Raw genomic sequence first — 11,663 nt, 5'->3', positions numbered from 1 at the left:
GTTAATGTTAATGGTAAATGTTTAATGTATAACATTAAGGTTTCTGTTAATATTACAAATTAAACAATAACAGTTGCTCTCCTGGGTAACTAGAGATAAAAAAGCCTATTTGATTTTTAAAAAAAACCCGAGCCTAACAACCAGTTTTCTTTGAAGTAAATTCGTTAAAGACTGTTATTGTGATTGCTAAATATTTCCGAGAAAAGAAAGAAGCAATTCAATTTATTGGATGAGCTGAGTTTATTTTTCAGTTTATGCACTATAAAAGGAAGTCTTAAGATTTCTTACATATAATGCTCCTCTTCAATACATTCATGAAATATAATTTAAACCATGACATGCATTTCCTTCGAGAAATCTAGCGTGCTTTAAATACTTCAGAGCTTATCTTCAGTCCGTAGGAGTGTAATTAGCTAAGGGCCCTGGGCACTAAGGCGGATGAAGAGAGCTGGGAGAGAAAGGGGAGGAAAGGAGGGTGGAGCCGGCGTCCTTCTGGGTCAGGGTTAGTTTGCTGGTTTTAGATTCTGAACGAGAAAAGGTGAACACAGGGATTTGGTGGGTTCCTGTTATCTCAACATGGAAATCCAGGCTCTCGGGCTCGCCCGGATTTTGAACGAGGCGCTGGACTTCCCTTCCCTTGCATCCTACAAGGTGGCCGTTGGTTTAGGAAGGAGGTGGCAGGGCGGAGGCCCGCGATGCTCCGTCTGGCCCTCCGAATCCCTGTCCCGAGACCGGGATGGTCTCGCCCACCTTGGGTAAATTTCCGGAGGGGCCGCACGGGGCCCGGGTGTGCAAACGGGATTCTGCGAATGCTGGCGTTAGAGGGGTAGCAAATTCAGTGTCGTAGTCCCTGCAGTTTACCCGCACCTATTTCTGTATCTAAGCCAAGGTCACTCTTTATTACTGAGCCATTACCCTGAGCAGGGGCGTCGGGCCGTGCCTTGTAGCTCTCGCACAAGGCTGCCGGGGCGGAGAGAGGGGGCGGCGGTGGCGAGGCGGGGGCCGTCTAGCGGCCCCCGGTTGGCGGAGCCCGCACCTGCCCGGCGGCCAGACCCACAGGGAGGCAGGTTGGCGTTCCAGGCGCCGAGGAGGGGCTGCACGGCGCTGGCGGGCGGGGGGATTCGCGGGGGGCGCGGCTGCAAAAGCTCCAGGCGCTGCGGCGCGAGTGCGTCACGCCGGCGGAGGGCTCGGTGGGCTGCGGCCGACCCGCGGACCAGGAGCCGGGCGTCGGGAGCGTAGGGGAGACGGCCGCATCCGCCCTGCTCGCCGCCAGCCGCGCGGCCCGGACCGGTTGGGGGTCGCCAGTGAGCAGTCACCGGCTCCATTCATTCCTGCAGCTCCGCCTCCTCTCCGGGGCTCCGCGGGCACGTTCGAGGTGAGTGTGCCGCCCGTCCCCGGCGGGGGGCCGCAGGCTGAAGCTGAGGCCGAGGCAGGCCCCGCGGGCCCCAGCCCTGGTCCCGCGCCCCTCGGGGCGGTGACGCCAGCCCTCCGTGGAGGCCTTGGCCGCGGCGCAGGCCCACGCCCGCCGCCCCAGCCGGGGACGCGCGTCCAGCTGCCGGCGGCCAGCGGGTGCCCCGAGGGGCGTGTGGCGGGCCCCCAGGTGCGCACGCCTCCGCGTAGGCGCCACCATTTTGTGTGAGGGAATGCCTTCTCCTTCCTCTGCTCGTCTCAGTTGCGTTCCTTTCCCCGGCTGGGCTTGCTGACTCTTCTCGCCTCCACCGCTCCCCACCTGGAGCCTTTCCGCCGGCGGCGATTCCTTGGCTTGGTGAGAAGCCGACCTGGCCCGGTGTGGAACTTAAGCTTTTAGGCGCGGGTTCACCCATGGAGGTGGCCTCCAGTGATGCTCTGACCACCTCCCAGACCTTCAACTACTTTTGGAGTGGATATCGCCGAGATTCACTTCCAGAAGGCAGATTCACTTCCACTGCAATTTTGTTCTCATTTTGAGCTTTCCATTATACAGTTTTTCGAGGCCTGTGCCCCAGGAGATGGCTAGGTGAAGCATTGGGTTGTGTATGGCTCAGGAATCTGGCTTACATTTGCCCCTTTACTGCCCTTTGGGAGAAATGATGAACCATCATACTCGCTTTTCAGCTTCTGGGGATTGGTATGGGTACCTTACAAGGAGTAGATTTTAGGATAACCACCTGATGCCCGCCCCTTCCCCGTTTTAGGAGATGCTTTCAAAACCTCAGTCGAAATGCTTACGTGTGAGCATTTTTGTGGGAGTTGGGGCCGCCGGGACAGGTTACCAAGAAAGGCTACAGGACTGAAAAGTTGTAATTATGCTTCTGAACTGATACATAGTTTGTCATTTTTCAAGGTTCCTGAGAATTTGGTGATTTTCGTTTTTATCTGGTAAATGTTCTTCAATATCTAGTGGATCATACTCATGCCTTTTGTATTTTATCACTGCATCACAGACAGGGATTAAAATCTGGAATGGTGGCTGTTGCATAATACATATATTTGGGCCCTGGAGGGAATTCACCAAAATGGGTCTGGTTTGATGTGGAGTGTGTCATCTGCTTGCAGCTGTTTATTTACTTATTGCACGTTAAGATGTACAGGTTATCTTTGCAAACTATATTTTGTTTTCCTTCTACAAGAAGGAAGATTTTTAGTGATTTAATAGGGACCAGACTAAATTTGTTTTTTCCCTACACGGCGTGAGGGGAGGGGAGAGAGTACAGGGAAATGAGATGTTGAGAGGAACCCAGTAAAAGTCTATTTGTGAAGACTTTCAGTGCAAACGAAGATAAAATATCAGTCTTGCACGGAAGCTTGTGGTTGTCATAGTGTATTCCCTTCGGACTTAGAAATATCATATATGAGGAGCAACATTATCCTTCTGCATGTGTGATTATAACCTAAAATGCTTTACCTGTGGGTTTTAGGTTCTAAAAAGTTCTGAATTAGTCTGACCTTTGAACTAGGATTTGAATCATTACAAATGGTGGCATCTCTCTAGTAAAGGCACAATATACATCAAACAAAGGCTGGAACTGATATGGAGAAAATAAAAGTGTCTTAGATGCTTTTGAGTGTAGAATTTCAATGTCACTCTTATTAAATTACTATAAACTTTTCTTTCAGTTTCGTTGGAGACTGTTCCACTAATTCTGTGAATAAGTGATTCCATATCATGTGCCATCCCTTACAGAAATGATATGCCTCTCATTAATGACATGTTCTGTGTGGAGAGTTACAGAGGTGAAAGGGACCTCGGACACTGAGAGATGAGTCTTGTTTTAGGGATTTGAAGCAAAGATTGTCTGCTAGGGATCGAAGGTGCCCTGATTGGACCTATCCCAGGTCCATGGAGAATAAGATTGGTTTTTCTAGCAAATTTACTGCTGAGTCAAACAGTTCCTACATCATTGCATTGCTTCTATTAATACACACACCAGAGGCTCATCAAATTGGTACTGTTGTATTTAATTGAGTCTGGAGGTGATCTTGATGTAATTGTCATCTTTAAGGTAGCTTAAGATTTTGCACATTGTTTTACCAGTGGTTGAGAAGTTGAAAAAAATCTCTAATATATTTATGCATTAGCTTCTACCTATCCTTTTAAAGCCTTATGTGTGTTATGTTCAGTCATCTGCCTAAAAATATGAACAGATTTACTTTTTAAAGGTAATGAGAACATAAGAGGATTGAATATTGGGTAGAGATTTAAAAATATCAAAGATTGTGAAGATAGGACTGTTGCTTGGATAAGAAGGTAAACAAAACCTTCATGTTCCTTTCTAGTTCTAAGATTTTATTCTAAATTGAAAGAATGAGTTGTGTGATGTATTTAAAGTAATTTTCTTTTCACATACCATTAGACTTCTGACCCTTTGTATCTTTAACTCTGAAATTAAAGCTCTAAATTTGTATGTTTCATTGGTAGTGAAGGTATTTCCCAGTTCTTTCCAATAACAGCAATGAAGTCACTAAGGTTGAATTTATTAAAGAAAAGATTCGATGATTTAAAAAGTATCAGGGAAAAGCTCACAATTTGCTAAAGACATCATACAATAGTTATTAGACTCATTAAATTTTATTTTGTTATTTACTTGCTTTTAGAGAGAAGGGAGGGAGAGAAAAGAGAGGAGAGAAATATTGACTGGTTGCCTCATGCACATGCCTGAGTGGTGACCCAACTCAAAACCCAGTCATGTGTCCTGACTGGGAATCGAACTTGTGACTTTTTGTTTCATGGCTGGACATCCAGCCACCTGAGCCACAATAGTCAGTTGGCATATGAGACCTTATACCAGGTTTATCTGCGGTGTAGGAGGGATCTACTCATCTAGCTCAACCTATTCTTTGGTCCAGAAACTTTGTGGCTTACCACATACTGTATTTTGCCACATATAATGTGTTCCTGTGTATAATGAGCAGCCATGGTTTTGTGCACATTATGCATGGGATTATTATACCCATGAAATGTAATCATTATACCCATGTGTAAGTGCATCCATAAAATATTCCCTCAAGAATTTGTGCAAACAAGTACCCATTATACACAGCAAAATATGGTACTTTGTTTTTGAAAAAAATAGTATCAGTTTAGTTATACTACCTGCTCCAATGAGTTGTTAGTTTTAGGCTACACCAAAGGGAGCTTTTATTTATTCATCAAACACCAAGCATCTGTTGTATGATATGGGGCACAAAAACAAATACACCCCACCCTCATGTAGTTTATAGTTTAATGAAGGATTGTGGATAAATGTTAAAGATTCCATAAAATTGAAATGCACAAAGATTTGTGTAAATATGAATTGGGAACAGATTCATTTAGTAAATCACATTTTTAAAAGAAGTCCAGGTTGGATGTCGGGGGACCCATACTTTTATGGGTTGTGCAGAGGAGAGGGTTCAGTTGCTGAAAGAAACTGAGGAGGGAAGGGAACTAAGAAGTGGAATTGGGAGAGAGTGTTGTCCAAGGAAGGAGAGGAACTATTAAGGTGTAGAAAGTGGTCAGCTGTAGAAAGGGTCTGGTCTGTCATAAAATCAAGAGGGGTGAGAATGAAAATAATACATTGAGATGCTGGCCAGGTCCCCAGTAGGGGGGAGTATGAGAGGCTACCACACATTGATGTTTCCCTCTCTTTCTCCCTCCCCCTCTGTCTAAAAATAAAAAAATAAAATCTTAAAAAAAAAGAAAATAATCCATTGAATTTGGGAGTTGAGAAGTTATTGGGTATTGGAGGCCTGAAGAGGAGTAATGTCAGAATAGTGTTAAGGGAAGAATCCCCTTTAGGAATGAACAGGAGCAGAGAAAAAGGCAATACATTTGACTTTTTGTTACACAATGATTGATAAATAAATGATACTAATAAGGAATTTTATAGTCTAAAGTCTTTGTACATATTTTCACATGCGTGATATATGCCAGTGCTCTCCAGCTTGGATCAGCTTCTGATATTCCAGGTGAATTTACCGATTCTTAAATTCTCAGTAGTTGTTATTCAGAGGCAGTGTAAATTCCCCAACTCAGGCCAAATAGACATAACAGGCTTGAACCCTGGCTTCGCTGTTTTCAGCTGTCTGATTTTTAAAATTTAATCTCTCTGGGCCTCAGTTTCCTTCCTCATTTGTCAAAGAGAACAGTTGACTCTTGAACAATACAGGGGTTAGGGGTACCAGCCCTTGCGCAGTTAAAAATCAGAGTATAACTTTTGACTCTTCCAAAACTCAGTTGCCCTTTGGTATCTGCTGGGGATGGGTTCCAGCACCACCTAGGATACCAAAATTTGCAGGTGCCTGAGTCCCCTATATAAAATGGTATAGAAAAATGTATATGGTCAGCCGTACGCATCCTTGATTCCAAACTACCAATTAAAAATAGTACGAGTATTTATCGAAAAAAAGTAGACCCTCTTGTCCTGGTTCCTGTGGCTCAGTTGGTTGGAGCATGATTCTGTAGTCCAAGGGGCATGGTTTTGGGTCCAGGTAGGGGCACATGATCCCTGGTCTGGGTGCCATAGGGGAGGTGACCGGTTGATGTTTCTCTCTTGCGTCAATGTTTGTCTCTTTCCCTTCCTTTCTCCCTTCCTCTCTCTCTAAAAGCAATGAAAAAATGTCCTCAGGTGAGGATAAAAAGAAAGAATTAAAAAAGACAGTGGATCCTCTTAGTTCAGCCCGTGTTGTTCAAGGGGCTACTGTATCCTTTTATACAGCCTGTCCAAAAATGTGGTTGGCAGAATTAAGTGCTGTGCTTCTAAAGGTAAGCCACTAATGTTATCATCAATGAAATTAGGATAATTTTTAGTATCTAGTTCAGTGTTCCTCATCTTTTTCTTCATTTTATTATCTTTACCTCACACCCACCCTTGTCTAACACTTTGTTGAGGTACATTTCAAAGCAATAACTTTGCATTTTTAAGATGAGTTGTGATTTACTTTCCACTTGTCAGTTGGAGTTACTGCTCTGCAGGATATAAGGTATAACCACAGTGAGTTGAGTTGGTAGGATTCTAGTTAAAAATTAAATAAATCTTTGAGTTTTGTTAGTGTATTAATGTAGGGGAAATAAATTTTTTTTGAAAAATTGAATATATTTCAAATAGCCTGTTTATAGCCCTTGGAGATCCCAGACTAAGAAACTATCTTAATTTTAGCTCTGGTCCTGTATTCTATTAGTTATTTGTGCTCATGAGAGGGAAAAATAGCTAAATTTAGCAAAAAAAGCAACCACATGTTAGAAGTCTTCATGTTTTGCTTTGAATATAAAATAATCTTAAAGTACTTGAATTTAATTTCAAGGCTGAGGAGATTTAAATATTTCCTAAACCATGAAAGATGAAATTGAAATGATTCTGAATAAATTTTTTTCAGAGAATACTTTTTGTATCTGAGCAGTATCTCAAAATGGCCCCCCAAAAGCACACTTTTATTTTATAAAGGGATTTGTATGGTTTTACAGTTTTATATACAGATGCCCACTCAGTGGCCCTCTCCGATACAGGCTTTGGTGGAGACACGGAAAAGCGTTGTGCCTGCAGCTACAGTAGGGCAGAGGTGTGTTTTTCTAGACCTGAGTTGGGATGTGCCAGGTGTAACTGACAGTACTCTAACCAGCTAGTTGGCTGGTCTGTTTTCATTCAGTGTAATTAATTTGTGGTTGGAATTTTTTGTTTGAAAGGTCCATTTCTTTTAACCTTTAGTGATACCCAGAATAAGTCTAAGTTTTCATCTGCATGTTTGCTCTGCAGATATTTGAGGGGTAACTTTCCTGCCTCCCTTCCTCAACAAGACCTCCCCTCACTAATTTCTCTGTTTCTGTTCTTTATCTACTACACCATGGTTTTCAGATTCTTTGCCATCTGGTTGTTCTCCATTGAAGGCATTCCAGTTTCTCAGTGTGATTTTTCTTAAACTGTGCCCATCTGAATGGAATAAAAAACTGCGGATGCTGTCTGACCCATGGACAGACAGTTCAGGGATACTTCTTTATTTCTGGGTTTTCACAGTTAGAACCCTAATAACAAAGTTGTATTTCGGGGTTATTTTGACTTAACCTAAAAAAAAAAACTTGTTCATGGTTCATATTGAGTCTAGTATCTAAATTTCAAGGCTTTCTTTGTTTTTGTCCTTCAACAATGTATAATTTAAAAAGTATAATGCAACTTAGTGGCTTTCATTTTTTCTTTAGCTCTATTTTATAGTAATTTATCAAATAAATATTGGTAGGCATTTACTTTGTCAATGTTTATATTTTTCTTTTATTTATTTTTAACTTTAAAACAACTGACTTTGCATTTATTGTGTAGTAACTACTTAACAATTCTGAAGAAAATGGATCCTGGTGATTAGAACAGTCATCTAAAGTCTGAAGAGAGAATATTGTAAGATTTAAAAGCTCTAACTCCTAAGGAGTGGCTGAAAAATATGGCTGTTGTGTAATCAGATGCATCATGGATAATACTGGCTTTCGTCCTGTCTTGGGAACCTGACCACAAGGTTAAATCCTTTGGAGACAGATAGGCCAGGGTTAGAGCCAGACTGCCACTTACCAGCTGAGTGAACTAACTTAACCTCTCCACACCAAGGAAAGCTCTTCATTGTGAGAATATGCTTAAGAAACCTGCTTCATGGGGTCATTTTGAAGAATAAATGAGATAATACTGTAGAGTGTCAAGCCTGGTGCAAGTTAAGTCAGCAATAAATGGTAGATCTGTTGTCATCATATAACATTCTGAGTTTTAAAAAATGATTTTAAATGGCCCTGGCCAGTGTGGCTCAGTTGGTTGGAGCGTCATCCTGTATACCAAAAGGCTGGTTTGATTCCTGGTCATGGCACATGCTTAGATTGTGGGTTCAATCCCCTGTCGGCACGAATGGGAGGCAGCCAGTCAACATTTCTCTCTCCCTTCCTCTTTAAAATTAATGAACATTTAAAAAAATTAAAAAAGATTATAAATGAATTGATGATATCACCTCTTTGTAAATTAAGACCTTTTTTCCTATCTTTCTTTAAGTAATCAAGTGTAGGCACGTAAGTTATTAGTTAGGAGGTATGCCAGAGATCTTTTGACCCATCCCTACTTTTTGTATGTTTGGGAAAAAATGGTTACATTTCCTTGGAATTCTGAGCCTGATATTGATAGAAAGATGAAGAAAAATAAATCATATTTTCATGTGATAAGTGTAGTAAAAGAAGTATGTACAAAATACAAGAGTATCTCAACTTTCCAAATTCTTTCTATACACACTGTGTGTGTATCCTACACACAGTTGGATAAATTGTCTTAAAGCATAGCCTTGAAAATCTCTTTCCTTTTCAATATCCTTAAATTGAATCCTACTTGAGAATCAAATAAAGTCCCAACTCTTTAGTCTGTATTCTTGACTTTTTTTAAAAGTGAATTTATTGGGGTAACATTGGTTTGCAAAACCATCCTGTTCTTGGCCTGTTATGTTCTGTCCTCTATTTTAGTAGCATCCCTCCACTACTTCTCTTTATATACTTCTCTCAGTGCTCTTGGTAAGTCTAACTACTTGCCATTTTTGGTACGCTTTTTGGCTTCTGTTAAGCATATTCATTCTTTCTAGAGGGCCTTCTCCTCTGTCTCTGCCTATTGAAAGACAGTCATTACTACTTTTCATCCAGTAGCAGAACATTACATGTCTTTCATCTGTGGCAACTCTTCCTCCTAACAACAGTATGTGGTTTTATTTTTACAGACTTTTGTTCACATGTTTATTTATTTATTTGTTTAGTAAATATGTATTGAAGTCAGATAGGAAGGCAGCTACTATCTCTTTATCTTTTGTTCCCCTGGGCCTGCTGCCAGTGGAAGGTAAGAAAAGAATTTTACTTTATCTGGGTAAGCAAACCTGCCTGAGTTTACAAAAGGATTGCAAGAACAAGTGTATGGGCGAAGGCTGGAAATGCAGAATTGGAGATGCCCTGAAGGGAGAGAGAAATGGCTAGCCTGTGCTTCAGAGCCTGCTGTTTTTCCAAGTTGGTATGATACTGGCAGATACTGGCAACCCGTGGCTACATTTCTTATTGGTGTAGTGAAAATATTAGGGAATATTTCATAAGCCTTATGCCACAATGAAGCAGCAAGCTTTGTTTTGTTTTTGCTTTTGTTTTGAATTAGACGTATTTCCTGTAAAATGAAACATTAGTATTTCTTCATGATTCTAAAAGAGACAAATCTCTGTGATATTTTATGTTAAAGAAATCTGTAACAATGTGCATATTGATTTGGCTCCTGTTTTTAAAAGTTGCCTGTACTCTTGAGGTTTACTATGCCAAACCCACATTAACTTTAGTAAAGCACTGTAAAATCAGATCAGAGGAACCAGGTAAAAAATAAAGAATTTTAGCCCTGGCCAGTGTGGCTTAGTTTGTTGGAGCATCATCCAGTAGACCAAAATGTCACAGATTTGATTTCCGGTCAGGTAGTATACCAAATGGTCCTGGATTGGGGGCTCTGCAAGAGGCAACTGATTGATACTTCTTTCTCACATCGATGTTTTTCTCTCCCTCTCTCTGTCTTGCCCTTCCCCTCTCTGAAATCAATAAGCATGTCTTCAGGTGAGGTTAAAAAAAAGAATGTAAAATTGTCTAATGTTGAAATGAAGGACAAAATTGTATGGCGTATTCATTTAAATAGTTCTTTGGCTTTCCTGAGTATGTAAACTGCTTCTGTGAGACTACAAACAGTATTCAGTAATCTGGGTCATAAAGTACATATACCACTGTTGGCTCAGTGAATGTTACTTAAAGATATGATTTTGATTTCTAGTTCGAATAAAAACAGGCTGCAGGTTTGAACCCCATTTAACTTCTCCATTACCCATAAACTTGTAGGCAGTCCTTAACCATATGTAATCAAATCTTTTTCATTTACCAGAGGACTGAAAAACAGATTTTTTTAACACCTGAGATTTGATAATTGTAACTTGATTTGATAATTGTAGCTTGTTCAGTGGTTTCATTTTTGTTGTACTGAAAAATTCAGCTATAAGTGTGGAGAAAGATTAATTTAGGATTTAGGGCTTTGTATAGGATAGGAGGGATTGAAGAGTAAGAAGGTAAGATAAAGAAATTAGTGGAGCTGATGTAGTACAGGGACTAGGTTAGTTAGGGAAGGAAATGATGTTAGGGAGAAAAGAGAAGAATCATAATGAGGTTCAGAAACAGGCTTTTTTTAATGTGCAAGGTTAATAGCATTGACAGTTATGTTGCCGGGATACCTAACCTATTTTCGGTGGTGGGGAAACAATCAGGAGAGGTAGGATCATGACTTGGATTGGTTGAGATCATTATTTTTTCTCTTAAAAACTTTTTAAGCTTTAAAATTCCCATATTTTCTTAATAATCTATTTTTTCCATTACTATTTAGTCCTCTTACACCTCCCTCCCCCTAGCAATCACCATCCTGTTGTCCAAGAGTCCTTTTTCCTTTTTGCTCAATCCCTCTAGCGCCTCACTAGCTGTCATCTGTTCCCCATCTATGAGTCTGTCTTTGTTTTGTTAGGCAGTTCAGTTTGCTCATTAGACTCCACATATGAGTGAAATCACATGGTATTTGTCTTTCTCTGACTGGCTTATTTCACTTAGCGTAATGTTCTCCTGGTCCATCCACACTGTTGCAAAGGGTAAAATTTTTTTTTTATGATCGAATAAAATCCCATTGTGTAAATATCCCCTGGTTGTTTTATCCACTCATCTCTTGATGGGTATATGTTTTAATCTTCCCTTTTCTCTAAAACCCCTAAATAATAGCTGTGATATATAAGAATCTTGAAATAATTTCAGAACCAAAGTTACAAAACATGTTCCCCCTTTTTAAGAGTATGGTTGACATCTAGTAATTACCATTAAATAGAGAATAAATCATGATAACAGGAATTATTTTTCTCTTACATTTTCTTATTAAGAGTAGTCATTCTTTCAAATAATTACATAATTTCTCAGGAAAAGTGAAATTATTGAAAGATGGCTGGAAGATAGCTGGTGGGCATCTTATGTAAGAGATCAGAGTTTCATGTTTTTATACGCATTAATCAGGGTCAGTGAGCATACCCTTTGCTTGACTTACAATTTTTTTCTCTTCCCTTTTTTTTATTGTTGTTCAAGTACAGTTTTCTCCATCCTCCGCCCCCCACTACTCTTCTCCACCTCATGTTTAATTTATAAATTAATTTGG

At 40.6% G+C, this 11,663-nt stretch overlaps 1 protein-coding gene across 8 annotated transcripts in view; it reads left to right on the top strand.

Moving 5' to 3' along the window:
* The first annotated feature begins 364 nt into the window (after positions 1-364).
* Positions 365-11,663, top strand: part of FAM169A (family with sequence similarity 169 member A) — a 55,907-nt gene continuing 44,608 nt past the window's right edge. The window contains exon 1 of one of the 8 annotated variants that reach the window (XM_053664459.1): positions 365-538. The gene's annotated coding sequence lies outside the window, so the exon portion shown is untranslated. Of the gene's footprint in view, positions 556-614; positions 652-711; positions 756-796; positions 827-1,220; positions 1,376-1,488; positions 1,766-11,663 lie in introns of those variants that run through there. The other 7 variants (XM_053664458.1, XM_053664460.1, XM_037163417.2 and 4 more) reach the window with 7 other exon arrangements.

The sequence above is a fragment of the Artibeus jamaicensis genome, unplaced genomic scaffold (genome assembly GCF_021234435.1).
Source record: "Artibeus jamaicensis isolate MK-2021 breed Jamaican fruit bat unplaced genomic scaffold, CSHL_Jam_final contig_373, whole genome shotgun sequence".
In the NCBI taxonomy this organism is placed as follows: domain Eukaryota; kingdom Metazoa; phylum Chordata; class Mammalia; order Chiroptera; family Phyllostomidae; genus Artibeus; species Artibeus jamaicensis.
This window is presented reverse-complemented; position numbering and strand designations above follow the sequence as displayed.